Here is a 21673-nt window from a genome sequence, read left to right as displayed (position 1 = left end):
CCTCTCGGCAAAAAGGGCTCCGCCGATTCGAAAATTTGGAGTCTAGACTCAGTTTTTCCGTCTATTCAATTGAGAACCAATCGAATTAGGACCGAGTCCTCATAGGGCAAGCGAAAGCGGACCTCTTCCGTCACCACTTGTGACTCTAAGCTCAAGTCGGCACTACTTGCTGAAGCAAAGCAAGCCCCATAACCCCTGAATTCTACCAAGATCGTTGGAAAAATATCGTCCGAGGTATATACAGTTGAGAGCAAACTGAGTGGTGACGGTCTCTTATCATTCTAATTTGTCAATCCAAATGGTAACAAAGAAGGCTTGTTTGGTAACGATTAAGTCTTTTTTCCAACAAAGAGTATCGAAACCATTGGATGAGTCTTATATAATGACGCCAATCCATCAAATTATGATAGTGAGCGGTGCAAAAAACTTGGGAAGAAACTCTTCCAATTATAAGGAATACGTCTTGAGGCAACAAGCTTTGAGTCGGTAGGTCTATGGTATACCGTAAAACTTCACAATACAGGCCGTTTGTGATGTGATGTGTGAAGGGTCCCCGACACACCCTGAGGAGGGTATCTGAGCTGTCATTGTTTAATAAGTGCTTTCTTTAGTTTCCAGATGAAAATGGTGTTCTTTCCACCTCTTCAGTTGCTCGTTATCGTGGATGAGAAGACCGTTGACGTTCTTCAAAGGACCATTGGAAGTTTTTCGATCACATGCAAGCTCTTTCGTGAAGTTGCATATACACTGCCCAGCGCACTAACAAGTTCTCTCTTTTCACAACGCACACTTCACGGGATTTCGCTCGGTGTCGGTTTTGTTGTCAGATTGCAACATTCAAATCACCCATCACGACCACAATGTCAACTTTAGGTAACCTTCCCTGAACTGCATGTAATTGGTCGTAGAAACTATCCTTCTCCACTACATCGGAAGTCCGCGTTGGTGCAGAGCATTATACAACTTTGGTGCTCCTTAACCTGAGGTAAAATTTCACAATTAGAAGTCTGTCAGAAACCGGCGCTTCGGCCCAAAATGTCCAGGTTATATTGTTGGGATTCCCGCTCCAGTTGGAGAAAGCGAGCATTCTGAGGAACTTTGCTACCGTTGTCAAAGAGCATGCGCACATTCCACAAACTTCTATACCTTTTATTCTCCTCTTACGACAAGAAGGAAGGTAACTATCGTAGCTCCATGCCACCGACATTTCTCGATTGCAGTATCTTGTTGGTGGATAACGCAATCAATTGAAATGGGCAAAGACTAAGGAAGAAGTAGGTGTTCAAAAGAAGCTCCACACTACCAAGAACCTGATGGCGAAGCATAATGGGTTAAAAGAAAATCTCCGGCCTAGGAAGACGGCTTCTATATCTTGTTGGTGGATAACGCAATCAATTGAAATGGGCAAAGACTAAGGAAGAAGTAGGTGTTCAAAAGAAGCTCCACACTACCAAGAACCTGATGGCGAAGCATAATGGGTTAAAAGAAAATCTCCGGCCTAGGAAGACGGCTTCTATAAACACTGGAGGAAATACCCCAGAACCAGGAAATAGACTCATTGTGGAGAAACTCGTCAATTCCAAGGTTTTCCTCAACGACAAAAGGTAAAGTTTAGGCAAGCTTAACAAAGGCCGTGAAAGGTAGAGGAGTGCATAAAAGAAGTAACCCTGCCTCCCTGATTCAGAAGAATTATATTTCATACAGCTTGGAATAAAAACAGTTGAGCTGTCTGAGTTTATTAAGCCAGAGTAGGGTTCTAGATAGCAGGTCGGGAGAGCTCCTAAAGAACAGCCGATCGGAGTGACAACTAGCCATGCAATGGCTTAGAGGTTGTTCGTCTGCGTACGCTGATGTCCCACTCTTTTGCTAAAAATTATCCACTGGTTTTTTATCGGGAAAAGAGGGCACTGATGACTTCTAAAGGCCTCTGTATGTGACAGCAATTCCCGCAGAGACCAAAAACGAGCTGATAAGGGAAAGGGGGACCCCGGACCTAGACTATACATCAAGTATAAACTCTCGGTGAAGTCTAGGCCGGACATATTCGCCGGGCGGAAAGTCGGAAGGGATATCCACCACACCATGGACACGGCTGGAGCTAGTACCTTCCTTCTATGATCCATATATGAGAAAATCTTGGAGCAGGTAATCTACAATAAATTGCTCCCAAGGAGGTTTTTTAACTCGCCAGTGGTGATTTGTAAAAACAGATTAACTATTGATGCCAACAAATTGGTTATCGACTTGGCCAAGAAGGATACTGCTAACAAATATTGTATGCTGGTGTCCCTCGACATGAAACATGGATTTAGTTGGTCCAATTGGATTCTTATGCGGAAAACTTTGGCGGCAGTTGGTGTGCCACAGGACTCCGTACTGGCACAAGTGCTCTATAATGTCGTGTACATTGATGTTCTTGGTCTCCCGGGTCCACATAGAACTGATCGTGTTCGCTAAGCACCTCAAAGATGTTGAATTATATTCATGTGAAGTGGTGAGTGGAGTTGACTTACTTGGAGGGCGTTGGACTGACATTTCCGGACGAGAAAAACAAAACGATCACCTAGCGTCGTAACAAAAACTACGTTCATTTTAGAATTTTGGGATATATCAGCACCTCCAAGTCGGCCTACAAACATTAGGGAGTGATGACAGATGGAAGTCTCAGTTCCAAGCAGTAGCTCCAGCATATTTGCAAAAAAGCAACCACTGCGAGTACGATCCTTGCCAAAAATTATACCGGATGCAGTAGGATTGGAGGACTATAGGCTGCTTATAGCCAGGGTAATCAGTTCCATCTTATTGCATACAGTCCCAAGTTGGGGATTATTACTGCATGTGTAGCGTAACGGACATAAACTTAGTGCTGCTTTCAGGACCGTCTCAGATGATGTAGCGTTTGTCATATTGGGAGTAATGCATATTGAAACTTTGGCAGGCGACATGACAAATACTTAACACTTAAGTTGGAACCTCCAAGGGATTATACCAGAGTCTTTTCTCATACGTAGAATTGAATATAGCATACCCTGGTCATCCTGTTGCTATTTTCAACAGAGATTCCTAGTGGAAGATGCATTTCAGATCAAAAAGCTCATTATTAAAATACAAATCAGTCAATTTTTGGTTATTAGGTATTAGGCTTGAAAGAAGATCGCTAAATTGATTCAACCCTGGTGATGAACTCAAGAGTTAACAGTCAATGAGCCGCCTTTGTGCATAGCAAAAGATGCTGAAGCAACCATTCGATTGCAGATTGTGAATTCGGGACCATAATTTCATCTCCCAAATTCCAGCAACAATCCCAGCCGCCAGAACACCGAATTTTTTGCAGCAATTTATATTGAGTTATACTGGAAAAAATAAAGCCAGCACGCTTTATCCTTATTTATTGAAACATTTGAAACAATGACCATAATCTGAGCTAATGTCTCGTTCCCCTCATACACATGTCGTTCGGCATCATGATAATCAGATACGAAATTTCCATCTTAAATTGACTTGGCTCTAAATTTCGCATAGCCGCATTTTCAGAAGATTGTTTCACTATACACGCCCGTGCAGATATGTATTATGCTAGATTTGATGCGTCCACTCGTCCGGTCGAAAGAAGCTGGTCTTGAATAAATTAGCGAAGTTGAGGGGATCAAGACAACAATGTCGGATGGACGCTCGTAGGATTATGGTGCTGACCTTCTTCTCTTTGTCGTCTTTGTTGCGAACGTGAACTTGAAATGGTCTTTAAACCATATGCGAACATGCACGACACATTTGTATGGCTGCAGGCAGAAGACACTGATTATTATGGGCATAGTGCACTTTGCACAATGCAGACGAGACAATGGGTCATGATGACTTAGTTGATTCAATTTTAATGATTGGATAAGCGATGCGGACTAAATGGAGGTGAATAATTATCAAATTGGATAAAAAGTATTTGGCGAAACGAGGCTTGAATGGCAATGTTCGTAAAATAGCTTTTTTTCGCGACTGTATAATTTGCAAGAAAGCGGAAGCGTATAATTGCGCCGGACTTGAATTGAGGTTCATCCTACTGTCTATGAACTTAAATGGAGTTAAATTGAGCTACGCGGTGGGGATACCATACGTACCAAGTCAGAATATCGGCACTTAACTATAAATGTACATTTATCGTGTTTAACTCTCCGGAATGGTCAAATCTTTTTGACAATGTTGAGTAGGTCCAATTTTCTCAAATTGTCTTTTTCAGGAATTTGGGTTAATATTTCTGCTTTATTGTTTAAGCTCGTACCATTTACACATTGGCAGTCAAAGTTTTCTTTTTCAAGACCACTGGCTTAAAAGCAGAACTTTTCTGTGATTTCAATTATAGTTTGTGTGTTTCGGCCCAAAGAAGGACAAAGGGTAACTTGGTTGATTGCCTTGCAAGAGAGACGCTATAAGGGGAGGAGTAAAACCTGGCGTACTCCTACCCAACAAAACCATAGATGAGGATTGGACGAACTAAACGCCTCAGAGACTATCCAGACTTTCGTTACGGTAGTGTCGTCCGTCTCAGAAAATGTATTCTTCTCTAAATTCTCCACGGTCCAATCGAGCAGGTGGGTATATTGGTTGTTAATATAACAAGTAACTTGCCCCGCCGAAGCAAGCGTCTGTCACGCCTACTATAAAACTTAGGCATCTTCCAATTACAAAGTTGATGTTCACGACATTTACGAAGCACGTTTAACTCCGCCAATTTTTCGGTCAGGACGTATTTCCTGATATTCATTATTTAGTTGTTTCACGGACCATCATCATTAATCGTTGGCTATGATTTTTGAGCGGTTCGTGAAAAAAATATGGTAGTGACAGATGTGACTTCCACTCGCGGTCGACCTTACGGATTCAGTTTCTAAATGATCTATTTTTACCTCAAAAATATCTTCTCCGCACATCGTTTGTCCTCACGCTTCTTCACCAGCACGATTTGGGTCGGGAGTGCAATCTTTGCTGATTTTCAGTTCCGCAGGCCGTATATAGTTTGGACCTGTCGTTCATATTTCTGCATGCAGTCAATGTAGAGAAAACCAAAGGCGACACAATGGCCTCGGAAAGACAAGGCAAAGCTCCTGGATGGCAACGATCCTTGTATTTTTCGGAATCAAATCGACATATACTTCTGAGTTGGCAGCCTGAATTAACGTGAGCGGTGACGGCGACAACAGGGCATGCCACTGACTTAGGAGGAGGATTCAAAATAAGTTGCATTTGAGCTGACAGTTGTGGCATTCTGCTACCTTACTACCAGAGCGGCATCCTGTGGACACGGATCTGAGGCTAATGGTAATGCCTCCGTCTCAAGAATAATCTTAGCAGGGCTGCAAGTACGTTCCAAGCTATAACAACACTAAACTGGTAGTGCAGGATTCCTATCAAGCGCCTTATCTCAACACAAACTCCCACAATGATTTATGACAGCCCACAAATGATCTCCTATTTGTATAGTCAACCATGGGGTCAGACCCACAATTCAATGACAGTAATATTTACAATAACAGCAACGACAATTATGACGAGGCAATCTTCAACAGCCAACAATTTTAAAAGAAGGGTTCCTACTTTAGTTCAAGGTGAGACCTTTCTTCTAAAAATGTTGCTGCGTTTTACTATAAATTCCTTTGTAAGATGTGCAAAGCTTCGATGTACACCTCAACAAATAGGCCCACTGTCCCAGTAGATACGGCAGCTGGTGCTATAGGTAATAGTTCTGTAGGCTAAAAAGAAGAGATGTCGTTGAGTTCAGAGTCGGAAAAAGGGCCACGAAAAAAGATGACAAGCTCCGAGCTGCGTGACATTCTCTTTTCGGGAAAAAAATTAAGGAGCTCGCAAGCAAAGCGCACAGTCTATCAGAGTGGAAATAGACAACTAGTAAAAGGAAACGAGGGGAAACAGTAAAAAGAATTCTGCAAGATAGTAACCAAAAAAACCAAGCAGCATCGAAAAAAAATACAGTAACAAAAATGTAAATTGGAAATAGACAGCACAAAAGTAGCAAAGTCGAGGTCAAGTACGCCGACAATATCAACGCCAAAGAAAAAATGAAGGAAGAAACTACGGCCTGAGGCCCTTCTCATAAAAATGAACGAAGGGAGATTTTTCTAGAAATCGAGGGTAGATGTCAAATTTCAAATCTATGCGGAGGATTCAAACCAATACGTGCTCCGGGATAGTTCAGAGTATTCTAGGCACAAAAATAGTGGTTTCCACTCTAGAACCCATGTTCGTTCTCGAATAGGATTTGAATTGTCTCGGGAACAAAAAAGAATGGGATTACCCAGATGTCAGTAACTCAAGGTCTTGTTATCGTCCCTGAGAAGGCAGTGAGCTCACCTCTTCGGTGGGGAAAAAGAAAGACAAAGTTCCGACCCGCTGCTTTAAGTACTACATATTCCGGTGAGCACGGAGGTCAGGGTTTGCAAATGACAACACAGAAGCTCTTTGAGTTACTAAAGTCAGAGGTCACTAATCCAGTTTGCTGATGAATGCAGTTCATCCTTCTTTATGGTTCCGAAGTATGGGTTGGCACCCTCAGTAAAGAATTGTAGCGAAAGTGCATGGTTAGATTGATTATTACTTAGCGAACAGCTGCGCTAAGTAGTCAGTCCTACTTACACATAGTGAGGTAATCATAGCTGCCCGGCAGTATTTACTGAGAGGATGTGATGTATGCAGCCTGCGACATCGCCTAGCATTCGATATTGATATCCGAACCTTAGTCTCTGTATCTATTTCTTGCAACATTCTATTTGACTTAAGAACTTGTCCATGGTACTTCTAAAGCCCCAACGTGAAATCTGGGCAGTGAACCTCAGCCGCTCTTTTTGTCGGTTCTGTTTTTTGAGAGTGGGCCCCTTTTGTTCTTGTAGTTTTATGAAGATGTTACCTGTTCGCTTGACTAATTCTGCTACTTAATGCATTTTCTGAAAGGTCAGTCTAAACACGGTTGTTTTAATTCCAAGGCTCTGATGAATATTTTTATTTTATTATCAAGCCAGGTAAAAATGCTTCCCACTTGGGCATTAGGTCATAAATCGCCTGAGTACTCAGCCATCAAAATGATGTCCTTTCGGGTTCTTTATCTTGATTAGCGAAGCCTGATGTTTTCCAACGTAGAGATCTACAAAGTATGGAGTATAATGTATGTGGCAGTACCCAATAGCGATGCATTACACTCGGATATCACCTGTCGGAGGCTTACTTGTACAATTTCAACTCTAGACATCTAGTCTCACCATTTTGACGCAAAGATATAAATTGTGAATTACCGCCCAACGTAATTCCTAACGGTTGCTATAGGAAATATTTGAATCGATTCGAATTGGACAATGTACCTTTTTTTTCTCAATATACCCAAAAACCCGGCGAGGTTCGCGGAGAAGAGTAAAATGATGAAAGATGTCCTAAAAGTCAGGATATAACCGCATAGAGAACGGTTTTAGTAAGTCTAGATCTCAGAACTCAGATTCCAATCAGATTCTTGGCACCAGCCGTAGGAAGATGGCATACTACCTAGTTGTTGCATTCATCTAAAAGTGACTATTCCTCAGGGCCTGTTCTCATACGAAAAAAAAATTCTCAGGGGGACTGATTGAGTCCACTTTTATTTTGTATAGTGCTCGATCACTTTTGAGGCTGCTAATGGTGCTGGTGGGGGCCCCTGTTGTCGATACCTATTGATCGTTGTGCGCCACTAGGTGAGTCTTGGCTACTTTAGCATCAAGGCTCCATCGACGGTCCCGCTCAGAAGAAAGCAATTTTTCGCAGATCCTCGCCCATCACGATAGAAAGCGCTATCCCCAGGAAGAAGTGCGTAGCAGGAAGACGCCAAACCAAACAAGCAATCTTGGAGCGTTGGTCTGTTCACCAGAATATAAGGGTCTTGGTAAGAGGTATCCAGTGGCAAGTACGGCAAGATGAAAGAGGGAATGTATTGAGCGCAAAAGTGAGTCAAGCCACACAAGTAATGCCTGTTCAAAACAGGTAAGAGGAGGAACGGAGAAGAGGCTGCGGGGACACTTGGCGCAGACTCTGGACTCACCAATTTGGGAGACAATTTTAGCCAAATTTAGCTCAAGCAGTCCAAGGATGTAAACGTAGACAAATGCTTGAACTAAATCGGACCACTGTAATCTGTACAGATATAGATGAGATTACCTCCAAGGAGGAGGTTTGCGAGGCCTTGGAGAAACGGTTTGATTTTATTGGACTACAAGAATCGGTTGTGACAACGTTGAAGAAATGCTATGGATGAACACATCATCCTACCAGTGGAGGCAGCACTCAAGTTGTTAGTAGCATGGAGAGTAAGAATAGGCTGGATTATATGCCGGCTTAGGGAGCGATTGGCACCGAAGTGATGGTTTCTTGGTCTTGACTTCATTGCGAAGGCATTCACCGGCGCAAAAGACAATGCAAGAGATTTGGAGAGGAAGGCCATATCAGCAAGGGCTGTGGAAGTGATCCAAATTGTCTACTGTACAAAGGGAAGGATGTTATGGGACATCGGTACATTGCGGAATACAGAGCAGCCCTCAACACGAATCGCAAGTGAAGCAAATCAACCTCAACCACTACTAGGCAGAGCAGGACCTACTCTTGCAACCCATCCACAATGAAAACATCGATATGACTATCATTAGTGAGCCATTTTGAAATCACGGCGGTGGCATTTCAGTCCAAGACTAATCGAGCCAAGAGGCGTTGACCGATAATCATTGCAAGTGATTTTAATGCCTGGGCTCTTGAATAGGACAGACGGACAACAAATGGGAGCGGACGTGTCCTGCTCTAAACATTCGCGAGAACCACGAGTACAGAGCTCATACCCTTTCAGGAAAAGGGGCCTGGGGTTTATAGCAAACTTCACCTATGTAGCTGCTTTAGCCAATAGAGTCGCTGGGAAGTCAGTGAGTACTATACTCGCTGGGTGAATCGAGCTTGAAAAAGAGTGCGGACATATTGTCAGGTGTTTTGATCAGTTGGATGGTGAAAGCTTTTGAGGGAGACTCGCTTATCGCGGCGCTCAGGCCCGACATATCGCTGAATGCAACGGTCAGAGAAAAAAGCACTCAAATCGTCCAATGGGTCACGGAAGCATGCAATGCTACTACCCAAATAGGTAACCCAACTACTGGTGGAACAAGGAAATCGCATATTTGCGAGACGCTCAGGGGAAAGCCCAGATGGTCGAAAGGAAACACACAGGTACCTGCGCGGCTGCTTAAAAGAAGCTATTCGCAGGAGTAAGAAGAACTGGTTAAAACAGCTGTGCAAAAATTACGATGTAAACCCCCGGGGTGGGGCCTACGCGGTGGTAATGAAAAGGATGCGAAGATCACACCAGGGTACCTGCTTGCGCCTTCTGAAAGAGATTGTATTGTATACAATGGGGAAGATATTGAAGAGAGTCATCTAATATATACCCATTGTTAAAAGCAGTAATGGTTTGATTTTTGTTTGGCGACTGGATCTATTGACTGGCATATTGGCATCGAATGTTGAAACATGGCCAGCTAGAACAGAATTAAAGGAGGCTTGGCTAACGTAGGTGCTTCCGGGTATTTAGCAAATCTGTTCGACAACTACTTCCCAGAGAAAATTCTTTTGTACGGTACGAATACGGAGGCCAAAGGGCACAACATGGCGGGGGTACCACAGGGCTCACTGTTGAGTCCCCTGTTGTATAATAGAATGTCAAGTATAATGAGGTGCTTGCTCTTCCCTTCCCAGAAAGGACTACCATTGTCGACGTTGCGCGCGATCTAGCTGTGATTGTTACAGCAAAGCACTTTAGGGATGTAGAGGTCTAGGCGCCGGAAATAGGAAAAGCAGTCCTGGCAAGAAAGAGCCGAGCTGACCTTGGCGGATGATAAAATACAATAGGTCTTAATTACAAACCATAGAAAAAGGGACATTGTGAAAGTGGTAGTCGATGGATATATGGTCGCTTCAAAGGGGGCTTTTAAATATCGGGGAGTGATAATTGAAGCCAAACTGAACTTTAGGAAGCAACTAGTATGCATGGCAAAAAGCAGCCGGTGTCACCGTGGTATTTGCACTTATTGATGAGCCGAAATACCTCCAGTTACTTCCAGTCGGAGCGGTGCAATCAATTCTGTCCTACTTGCCACCTGTATGGTATGCAAGTACCTCTGCAAACCATCAGAGACGAAAGCAGGTGAATTCAGTTTACCGGCTGATGGCTTTGAGGGTATGCAGTGGTTTAAGCACCATATGAGATGAGGCAGTATTGGTGGTGTGGGGCGTGATCCTTCTCGACATTCTTGCGAAGGAAATGTGTGTGTTGTACGATGCAGAACAGAACGCAGAAATGTGGCATGGTCAAGGTGGAGATGGGGATGGGTCTGCGAAAGATTATTGGAGGAGCAGGCCTATTCTCAACATTTGGGTGTGGTTTGGCAATAAATATGGGAGATGTATCGGAACCGCTTTGAGATGGACTGTTCACCAAATTGTACTAGGTGTGGCAGCATACCCGAGGATTAAGAGCTACTGCTTTACCGTCCAAGGTTCGCAATGGAAGAATCTGAACCAAGGTTTGGACAAGAGCGTAAGGTAAAAGAATTTGTTTGCGGAAATTCTGAGGGCTTATGGTTCCTTCTACAACCGCAAAAATTCAACAGAAGTTGCTGAAGGAGGGAAAGGAACAGAAGGACGAGTGCTTAAAGAGCCCACCCCGTGAAGTAATATCTAAGTGGTAGTCCCACGGGGCTGGGACTGGAGAGACTGGGGGTGGTTTCTAGAAAATGCGAATTTCACACGCGCCCACTCTACCTCCGATATTTGTGCGGTAGAGCTGGAGCGGACGTGTTTTTCTCCACCATTGGTATGCTAGCAGTTCACATTTTGGAACAAAGGAGAAGCAATTTCAGGTGTGGAATTATGAATAAAACAACACGTTCCTTTACAATTGGCTTCATTCACAGAACAATAATTCGCTTCCATCCACCCTTGTTTTTCTTTAGGGACTTGATTTGTTTCAGAAATCCTAGTTCAGGTCTATTCAAAGAAGCGCTTGACACTTGAGTGTTTCTAAATACTTCTCTTTGGAGTTTGATTGCCATGTCTTCCCTCGAATTGGCGACAATTCTAGAGTCGGAAAGTAGCAAAGCTGGACCTTTTTTCGCTTTTCAAAAGTATTATATAACACAGTGAAGGGCTACCTGCCGCTGATGCCTGTCATCAACTTGACAAATGAACCGAAAGGTTAATTTATATAAATCCAGGCTTGCATCTGGTGCACTAGATAGTTCAAGGGCTTTGCCGGGCCTCATATTCTATATTAGAATAGAGACATTGTTCCGGTATAAAATCCAACAAGATGCAAGTTGGACATAATCGTGTGCCCACTGACATTTCTATGGCATCACATGGTGAGCAAATTTTCGCCACTAACTCATTCCATGCTGTGTAGAGCTCTTTCAGATCTGGTCTTATCTGGTAGATACTTTCTTAGCGTTGTATAAAATCGCTACATCAACGCGGCGCGGGTCAGTATGTAAATCAACAAATCACCGAGTAGAAAGGATTCACGTCGTTATGAGAGCTATCCGCCTGCACTTTATAAAAATTCAGTAGCATCCCAGCCTCTCGAGCACATACCATGTCTATGCCGATGGAATAATGGATGCATACTCAAACTACACCCAATTAAATCTGCATCGCTTGTTAAAATAAATTTCCAACTCAAGACTGGATTTAATTTACTGCCGCGCAGCTTAACTAACCTCATTTGCGTTCTTTCATCACTACGAGTGTAATACCATCTTGCCTACGCCTCTACGAGTACACGACGGAGTTGCAATAAGAAAACCAAAAAACAGTCAGACCACGACGACGAGATATCGTGATCAGGTCCAGGTGACAGTCTGGAACCTGTTGCAAGATTGCTTCAGTACGCTTGATCATTAATTTGTTACTACATGCATTTATTACTAAAAGTAATGGCACAAGTACTTGCGTTTGTGCAAAATATCCCGTCCAAGGTCTCTATCGTCATGAATTTAAGGTACAGAGAACTATTATTCCCGCACGGTGGTGGTTTTCCAGATATAAAGAAAGATTGTTCAGTGGAATAAGAAGGCGAGTGCAGAGACGTCTAGGGGAGACAAGAGGCCCAAAATAGGCTCCCATCTTTGATCGTAGATAGGGATTGAACGTGACGAGCGAAGTCCACCTAGGTTGAAGGAGTTCAAGGGTTCCCTGCATTTCAACACTATCTTGTTGCGAAAATTCAGCAATTCGGTGGAAATTCGCGTGAATTTTCGCAATGACCTTATTAATGAAGCTGATTTATGCGGTTGCGCGGGCAGAGATACAAATCTACAAAAAATCAGGCTCGGCCGATAGTGGAAAGACATGCTAAAGAAGCTTATCCAATTTTCTCAGGCATCCCCCCGAATGGGAACTCGATCTCTTGCCTCTCCTACGTTCGTAGTCCGCCTATTCAACCGCCATAAACAATATCTTGCCAATAGGCCGAAAACGATCTTATAACTCAATGCAAGTTGCGCGGATTAGATGTAAATATGCTGCAAGTACATGACATTCGACCCCCAGTTGAAATTCTTTGGCTTCTTTTGTTCATTCACTTGCTGTTCATAAGCTCTTCGCCCTCGTTCTTGGCTTTTCCTCGTCGTGGTGTACGCGGCATTCAAATCCAAATAAAGACCAGCCATAATTCATGAAATAATCTTTGGCAAAGTGCTTGTGGTTCTCGTTGTTATGCAAAATAATTCTCAAGATACAAGCATGGACGAGGGCAATGAGGACACCATACTGTCTGACTTCATCCCGTCTCTTGCAGACCATGGTATAGAAGAGTGGAATTAAATAAAAAGTATTTGACCGGTACAATGACGCGGTTCTTTGAACCTTTTATGCATTTCGCAAATGACAGGGAAGCCCCTTTTAAAAAAATCCCTTACAGAGTTCAGATATTCCAATGGGATCGAAAATTTATTAACTCGCTGCTCATAAATTTTTCAACAAGGACATGCCGCGTGATACAGAGGGAAATACTCGCTCCTTTTGAACCGTTCGCTACTTAGTGATATTGCGGTCGCTTTGCTGCAGGATGGGCAGAGTTGGTTCCGAAATCTCCATTCAAGATTATATTAAGAATTGCATGGAGTGCCAAGTTCAAATCAGCATACGAAACGTCCGTTGCCGGGTATTTTTAAGTCGATGCAAATTTCATGAGAGAGAATCCTTTATATCTGCTCCTTTGCTCACAATCGGGAATTGAAAATGTCCGAATCATGGTGGAGGCTGGATTCAAGGCATCTTTGGAAAATTGAAAATTTTATTGCCAGAGAAAATACTTGAAATGAAAAATGCATGACGGGGGAAACAGGATCTTTCGCAAGCTGAACTGGACCTTCACCTTTGGATTCTTTCCTCGCTCAAAGACGCGTAAGTGGTTATGACTGAATACATGGGCAGCACGTGGCTTGCGTTCTGGGTTGTTATATTTATGAGATTGAATTCATGAAATGCAGCTTTTTATCAGATTTTTCATGAGATAATGAACCTAGAATAGTCGATTTCGGGTATAAAATCGTTTGGCGGTGTAGATGTCTTCGCGAAGATTTCATTTAAAGATGTATTTAAAGCTTCAGGGAAACTTCGGTTGTTCCCTCGCATTCAGTATTAAAGATATATGGCACGACATATACATAGAAATAAATAACATAATATTTGAAAAAAATTGGAGCTTGAAACGAAGCCAAGATTTAATAATCAAAGTTTTGGCGATCGGCTCTTCCATTTGCAGTATAGCGATGAGGCTGCCTTAAAGGAACTCCATCAGGTAATCCTAGCTTCGGATTTTGACGCTTGGCCGAAGTTCATCATTATGAATACCGAGCTATGCAAGATGGTACATATCGGATGTTGGAAATCTGTCCTTCAAAGGAAGGCAGGGGACGACATTCGCATGCTGGATGAACAGAACTCAGGCATTGATTTCAGACACGGGAGGGCAAAGTTTATGAATGCCAGGAAGGACAAATCCACAAACGGTGTTCGAATTAGACCAAAAGAGTCAGAAGGTCCTCACAGTTAGACCGCATTTGAAGCTTCACTTTTTTTCTGGAAAGATTGAAATTCAGTCAAATCAGGATGATGCTCAATAATTTCTCTTTTGAGCGCAAAGGACATTGGTGGTCTTCGACTCATAAAAATTAGATCAAATTACAACATCTTTGGTGTGCTTCTCCATCCACTTCGCACCGGAGGATAGTGGCTGAACCTTCGTATGGAGGATCGTACTGGCGAAGGAACTACATGGAAACTTTTCTTATACCTTTAGTGGAACAATCGGAAGAAAAGGATCTAGAGACGTGAACGGAGCTGACGTGATACCAGTGTGTGGAATTGGATCTGCGGAAACCACGAACCAGAGAAGATGTTAAATGAAAAACAGAAGAATGCTTTACGTGAAGAGATATGACCCTTTTTGTTTGAAGACATGTGCACTGCTACACTTTCAAATGAGGCAGCTTTCAGCGAAATCGAGATATATAAGGCCGAGAGATGTCAAAACTGTTAGAGGCAATAACGCTGAGACCATTTTGGCCCCAGGACCCTGTTATGGTTATCTTACAATATCAGATATCAGGCGACAGGAAAAACGTCACAGTTGGCTCTGCTTACTTACCCTAGAATTCCTTGTGTCCTGTGCCAAAGCAAGGACTAAGAGATCTAGTAGAGTATGCAGAATCAAGTCATGAACTCTTTAATAGGTTGTGATGCGAACAATCAACATCTATGTTGAGGGAGTAGCAAATGCAATCCTATCCAAAGTTACGCTGATGACTGTGTTTTAATCTGTAGGGACAGATACTCGATGTGGCAGAATCCAAACTGGACTACAAATTGCTAGCAAGCGGTGCAGGAAGGCGGGGATGCGTATAAATCGAGCTAAAGCCAAGCTTCGGTTACATTTGAATAAGAAGTTTGAAAAACGTTGGAGCAGCAGGACGAACTGGGAAAATATAGCAGTAGCCTACATCTTTACCGATTAACCGATGGTATAGTGACGGACTCCTTACATCAGGCGGACCAGGTGTCGGGGTAATTGGTTCAAGGAAAACGTACTTCGAGTCAGTCAGTAAGCATACTATCATATTCCAGACAGAAATATATCCAATAGATAGATGTGCCTCCTTCAACCTCAAAAGGAACTATACCTATAAGGGGCAGAACATTGCTATTTTAGCCGACAGCCAAGCGGTTATTAAGGCTCTTAGGTCCTACCAGGTGAATTCTAAACTGGTATGGGAACATCTTAACAGACTGAACTTGCTCGACTCGCTTAGTAAAGTTTGGGTATTCTGGGTTCCAGGGCGCATTATATTAAAAGACAATGAGGCAGTGAACGAACTGGCCAGGAAAGGACTACGCCTTGGAACCTTTGGAACGACATTCCACTGGCCACAGCCATTTTGTTGAATTAGAAATGTGTTCATGACTACGATGCTCAAAAACGAAGCGAGATGGTTGAAGGAAATGTACTGAAGGAACTTACCAGGAATGGAACAGTCCAGGGTGCTCATGGGGGAATACGAAGCGAAGATTATTTAAACTTCCCCAAGAACAGTTTCCGGATCATAGTAGGAATACTCTTTGGTGACTGCTGGCTAAATTTCCACCTGGAAAAGCTAAGAATATCTACGGATACTGTCTATAGATTTTATCCGGAGAGGAACGAAACCTCCACTCACGTTCTGGGGCAGTGTCCGCATTTGTGAGAAGTATTTTGAGCCAACTGGGAGAGTACCAGATGCCTGCTTGAAACACTTGGAAGAAACTGGGGGAGGTGTTTGATTCCATCACTTCATCTGGTTTCTTGACTGGGGCCAAAAAGAAGTGAAGTAATTAGCCCAGCAATCGGCACGTTAAAGCTGTTAAAGTTGATTTCAGATTGACGGTTACAAGAGGAAGTTCCACTGTCAGAACACCGATACTTAGAACAAATAAAGAGGGAAGAGGGAAAAACGGATTAAACAGAGTCTAATGAATATAAACGCTATTGAATTTTTTTTGAGAGTGCTGCTCCCTAGGCGACAAATAACCGCTTTGGCGATAGAAGATCAATTGGGAACTTAGAATCGCATATCTTTTGAGTGCTTTGAAGGGGCTTGCCATATTATCCACAAACGTGGTACAATGGTTCCCTAGTGGGGCCGACAGTTGCAAAAACCCAGCAAATCAATTAGATGAATTCTGAATCGTGCTTGTAAAAGTGATAAGAATGAAGACTGGTTAAAGTTGCAGAACTCATAGCGTATATATAAGTCAACGAAATTGGACACTTTTAGAAAACCAGATAGAACTTTCACGAGCTGCAGAGTTGAGTTTGCACAGACTCTCTTAATACATTTACATTGGTTTACATTGGTTTACATTGGTTTTTATCAAGTGAATCTATACTGTGCGCTGAAATGGGTAACGATCGCTACCTAATAAGAGAAGGGATCGACATTTCTCTGTTAATCGACTCACTACTAAGCGAAGTGCAAAATATGCCAATACACGATCGAGCTTATACTTATGGTATCTCGGAATGGTGTGTAGAAATATCCAGGAACACCAACTCACCATTCATTCGGTTCCAGTTAGCAGTGTTTAATGCGTTTTTTACATCCAAAATGCTTATTGGATCTATATTGGTGCTCGCACAAACTATTGCTGCTTTCAACGGTGGCTAGCAGTCTGTTGTAGATAACTCTCTTCATCATCCTCCATATTTTATCTAACAGATAGATCAGGCGATATGATTTTGCATATCCAGGTGGGTTTTGGAAGCAACACCAACTTTTGCTTATATAAGTGTAATCTCGCTGTGTTTCTTGCAATTAAATCATTCCAAATAATTGATACTTGCCTTTTCTTTTCGCCAGTGATATTTATTAACCTTGCAAATACCTATATTTCGGGAACCATTTGTTCTTTTCATCAGCGCTACTAGCGAAAAGAAAAAGGCAGTCTTAATTATTTTAAACTAGATGCTTTGTTCACTGCTTTTCCACAGAGAATGAAATATTCTTTCTTTTAGAGGGGATCAATCTGTACTGCCAGCTTCAAACCTCCATTAAGAACGTCATTCAAACCTGGGGCATTGCTTTCGCCGATCCTATCATATATTTTCCGCAACTTCTTCTCGGTTACTGGAGGTATCACACCTTGGTAATGCGGGAACAGAGTGGCAAAAATTTTCTTTAGAAGGCGCGGCCAGGTCCCTTGGGACGGTTTTCGCAGTCCTTTCATTACTACCCTATAAGCCCCAGATCAAGGGCTTACATCGTCATGTTTGAAGCAGTTCCTTATATTCCTTCGAACAGCTTCTTTTAAGTGAGTGGCTCCGCAGTTGTCTATTTCGCTTCGACCGGACCGGACTTTCCCCTTAACCTCTGGTAAGGCCTACTTGGCCCGGAAGCATACGGCTCGTGAAGCTGCGATTTCGTTCTTCTACTTGTTGGGAAGCAGTCGCCTTCTGGTCATAATAGCAGCGCATACTTGCGTCTGTCATTGGATTAATTGGGTGACACTCAAAAACTTGCACCGTACATTCGGACAACCCATTAAGCATCCGAGGAGAGTTACTTTTCGAACTCCAATCGACTTTGATTTTCATGCAGATTGCCTGGTGCATGTATGGCTCTCACTGATTGGCCAAGCAACTGTTGCAACGCTGTTTAGATCAGAATATATAGCTAAAGCTAATACCTTACCTATTTATCTTCTGATCGCTTATCCTACGATCAATAGCAGGAGCATCTATAATTCGAAAGGTCGTGTGAAAAAATTGTTTTGCACTCAATTTAGGTATTTGCTCAGTTTGTATATAGATAATACATGTGGTCTATTCCGGCACAAATAAGCTGGTTTCTCGCTCCATGAACTTGCCTTTCTGTTTTGGAAACGTTTAACTCTCTCACCCATATTGTTTGCCAATATGGCTATATTCCCAAGTTTTGGAGCACTCCTTCGATCAGAGTTCTATCCGTTAGCGACACTTTTTCCTGAATTCCCCCATAACTTCACTCGACTCACGGACATTCGTTCTTCCTTCTTTCACAGTCAGGAGACCTTGCTTGTTCAAAAAAGTTCCCCCGCCATCTTGGGCGGCAAAGCGGAGCACAGCAGCCACAACGACAAATTTCCTTCCGCTTTACGATTACTTGCCAGCGCAGAGGCAAATCGTCAGACGCTGCCTCATCTGTGCCCTGGGAGCAGCGTGACCGAAGCGGCTCGCAGATGTTGAGTGCTCAATATAATTCGGAGTCATGTCGTGTTCTGCGAATTATATAAAGGAGCACTCAACATCTGCGAGCCGCTTCGGTCACGCTGTTCCCAGGGCACAGATGAGGCAGCATCTGCCGATTTGCCTCTGCCCTGGTAAGTAACTGTAAAGCCGTCATCGCTTAACATTTCTCCATGCTTGTTCCAAAGAATCTTCTGATCTAAAATGATTCCTCTATATTTGACTACTTCAGAAAGTTGATGAGTTATACTCTCTTCTCTGGTAGGCAAACATCATTCAGTTTCCTGTTTTGTAAATAAAGCCCTCGTTTAAATTCCGGGCTCTCGATCAACTGTTAGCTTAGACAAATCATTGCTATCAGCTTAGAATTTGCCGAATTTCAGCGTACTCCTGGGAGCAATCTTCTGCGAGAAGAAGGCACTACCATTTCTCTTGGGCTGCGATGCCAACGCCTATCATGAGTTCTGGGGAAGCAGCGACACCAATTGAAGAGGTGAGTACCTTCTTGAATTTACCTTTTGCAATAAACTAGAAATACATAGCATAGAGGACACGCTAACATTCGTGACCAGCACCGCGCAAGACATATTAGAAATAATTCTAGGAATCACTCCGACGACCCGACGCGACTCAATCATCAAGTCAGACGACTCCCACTTTTCTCAAAAACCTTGACTATGCTGATTTCACTCGACGCTTTAACAGCACTAAATCTAACTATCTAAACACCAATATCAAGTGTAGGCTGCTCTGCCTGGTTATTCCATGCATTGGAACAGACTATATCACGATGGCCGGTGAGTGGATCACCCTAGAACTACATGGGATAGAACAGTGGAGGAAAAGTGCAAGCTTCTGGAAATACACGGGAGAAGAAGCTGAAGCTAATTGACAGGAATCGGCAATGATAGTGAGTGGGTAACGTTGAAGGGTCACATCTCAAACAGGAGTTTGTGCTAACCATATATGTAGGTATATAATGGTTGGATTGGTAAGATAATTATTCCCTTGATCTTTGCCTTCGTCACCCCCTTTCCACCACCGGCCGATAATTGCTGACCTGGCCATTGTCTTACCAAAACTTCCGCACGGACTTTTTGGTTCCCCCAGGCTGCCTTTTTCCATTTGTGAAGTCGGTTCTACGCTCGACAGAGTTCGTGATAAGTCTTTGCGCGTGACCTTGCTCTTTGAGAATGCAACATTACTTGGTATGCATGATTTTTCCCTTCCGTTGCCAGCTTACATTCATCGTCGAACCAGTCGTTCCGACTTTTCTTGCAGCTGGGTCAAATATGTTTGTGGCCGTATCGATGATAACGGTCTTCAGGTGGTTGTGATGATCATTTTTTGATGCTTCATCTGCAGGACATCTGTTAGCTGCAGTTGTTGCGGCATCCATTTCCACCTTATAGATGTTACGGAGGGCAGTGTTGTGAATGGCTTCAGTATTCGCTCTCACCTGATTGTCAGAGGGGATTGAAGGTGGTGTTGTAATTCGAGCTAGGAGCACTATGCCAACGAGGTTGTGATCCGAGTCTATGTTAGCCCCCTATAAGTTGTGAAATACTTCAAGGCTGTGAGTTGGCGGTGTTCGATCGGCACGTGGTCAGTTTGGTTGAAAGTGGCCCTATCTGGAGAAGCCCACGTATGTTTGTGGACCGTTTTCCGCGCGAACCAGGTGCTTTCAACATCCATTTCGTGCGATACCGCTGGCTCAATAATCCCCAGTCCGTTATCATCAGTATCCTTAGGTAAGCTATGGGAGCGAACGTATCGTCTGGATATGGGCTCCGTCCTTACTTGACTGTTGAAATCCTCAGGTATGATGTTTGATATCATACTTGAGACAGGTTTCGAGGGTCCGCTTAACTGCCTCGTAGAAGGTATCTTTCTACGACTCTGCAATCTCCTCTGTAAGGGCAGGAACTTTTAGTAGATTTATGTTTCTAAAATTGCCTCGCAAACGCAGAGTGCATGGCCTTTCACTTATATTTTCAAAGCCGATAATAGCAGGTTTCATTTCTTGGCTGACCAATAAACCTACTCCGAGTACATGATTTACTGGATGACTGCTATAATATATGGTGTAGTGACTCTTCTCCAGGAAACCGGTGCCTGTCCAGCGTATTTTTTGCAGCGTTGTTACATCATACCATCATATATATATTGGGACAGGGTATCGGATAGCTGTTCTTCAGCATTCGGTCTGTACAGAGAGCGCCCGCTGCATAAGAAAATGCGCAAATCGTTATTCCATGTTCGTTGCGTTGTTCGTCGTTTTAAAGTCCATCCTGTCCGAGGCTCTTCCTGTGGTTTCGTAATATTGGTTTTCCGTGTAGGATTGTCAGCCCTACGCAACCCCTAATCTGGAGGACCAGTTGGTACAATCTTTCCCGTTTTTAGGCGTGAGAGACTCACCTTGATCTTTCTCCGTCTACAGTTTTTCATTAAGAAAGAACTCCCAGCGATCACCACGTCGAGGTAGAGATAGGGTTTGATAGCAGAACTTTTGGTGTTGGTTCAGCAGGCGTTTTCCAGGTTTCATGCTCCATCGTGGGTACCAATCCATGTTTCGCCCTGGGATCTATACTACCCTTGCATAATTTAGCTAGCGCTGTTTCTGTGTGGTGGAAAATTCAAACTCCTGGCTTTGGGGGGAGAGTAGGAGTCTTTGTCTTTCTCTTCTTTTCAAATATCGACTCTTCTCCCATCCTCTTCGGGGACGGGATTGAATACTAAAATTTTATCATGACACGCCAAAATATCCAAATCTGAGGGGCCATCACTTTTTAAGGCAGAGATTCATACTCACCCCATTTTCCCTGATGTGAGAATTCACTCTTGTCCTATAATCTTAAAAACTTAAATTAAATAGGTCGCAAGGCTATGAACGGCGGTTCGCACCATCCAATAAGACGAAAAATTTCTTCTGCATTTACATCTCGGTACTGCTGTCATTCAGTCCTTACAAATACTACAAGAAGTTCGTAGCAGAAAGTTTGGATTTTGGGGGCTTAATGAACTCCCTTTTGAGTGTTCGTTTTGAGAACCTGCACAATGCTATTTTGGCCTTGAAATGACACGTGGTCTCCATATAAAGATTTTTCCGTGTTTCTCTCTTGCTTGCGATGCTATGATGAATCTGTCAACTGTAAGAAATGGCAATTCTATACCCAAAGTAGGTTTATGATCTTTGTAAGGCTAAAGTCGCAAGTAAATGGTTTCAAACGTGAAGCCACCACAAATTTTATTACTAATACTTCGAGCTATACCTAAAATGTATTCAACACATGTTTCCATCCTCTTGGACTTGTATCTCAATGAATGCATCTGTTCATTGTTTCACAGAACAATTCA

At 43.1% G+C, this 21673-nt stretch overlaps 1 protein-coding gene across 3 annotated transcripts in view; it reads right to left on the bottom strand.

Moving 5' to 3' along the window:
- LOC119656197 (protein sprint) overlaps positions 1-21673 on the bottom strand; it is a 586096-nt gene that overhangs the window by 439925 nt on the left and 124498 nt on the right. The window lies entirely within an intron of this gene.

This window comes from Hermetia illucens, chromosome 4 (genome assembly GCF_905115235.1).
Source record: "Hermetia illucens chromosome 4, iHerIll2.2.curated.20191125, whole genome shotgun sequence".
In the NCBI taxonomy this organism is placed as follows: domain Eukaryota; kingdom Metazoa; phylum Arthropoda; class Insecta; order Diptera; family Stratiomyidae; genus Hermetia; species Hermetia illucens.
The sequence above is the reverse complement of the archived record's forward strand: the minus strand, read 5'-3'. Positions and strand labels throughout refer to the sequence as shown.